A 632-nucleotide genomic window follows, 5' to 3' on the forward strand; every position below is an offset into this window, starting at 1 on the left:
CCTTAGATATCGAAGCCAGCAGAAAGGCCAGAGGTTGCCTCGGGTGAATCGGCAAGTCAACTAAACTGTTAGTACTCTAAAAAAAAATCTATCTATCTATATAATATTTGAGGTATATTGCGAGCATATCCTATCCCTTGAATTCTTTTCATTTTTAAAAAAGATTTTCAAGAACCATATTTTAATAAAAGTGGATGATGCTACATTAATGGCGTTTTCTGTTGTCATTCATCATCACTGATTATTTCTCATTTCTTAGAAGTATGTGTAAACAGTTTATTTTTTTCAGAATAGCACTTTTCAATGTCAATTTTTAGATATTCAGTCCATCAAAAGAAGTCATATCTATGGTCGTTATTCTTTATGATTATATAAAGTGACCAAAATCCTGCTTTACAGAATAACTAATGCCTGGAAATCACCTTTTAAAAAAAATCTATGGTCGTGATTCTCTACGATTATAAAAAAACGAGCAAACCCCTGCTTAACCACGGACTCTATTAAACACAAAACACGAGGTTTAAGATGACACGGCCCTACCAGACATATATATCACCGGGTAACGAGCCATAGGCCTATGTGGGCAATTCCTACCCCTTCCCCCATAAAGTGAACAAAGGCCTCCGTCCCTC

The sequence above is a fragment of the Penaeus monodon genome, chromosome 29, assembly GCF_015228065.2.
Source record: "Penaeus monodon isolate SGIC_2016 chromosome 29, NSTDA_Pmon_1, whole genome shotgun sequence".
In the NCBI taxonomy this organism is placed as follows: Eukaryota; Metazoa; Arthropoda; class Malacostraca; order Decapoda; family Penaeidae; genus Penaeus; species Penaeus monodon.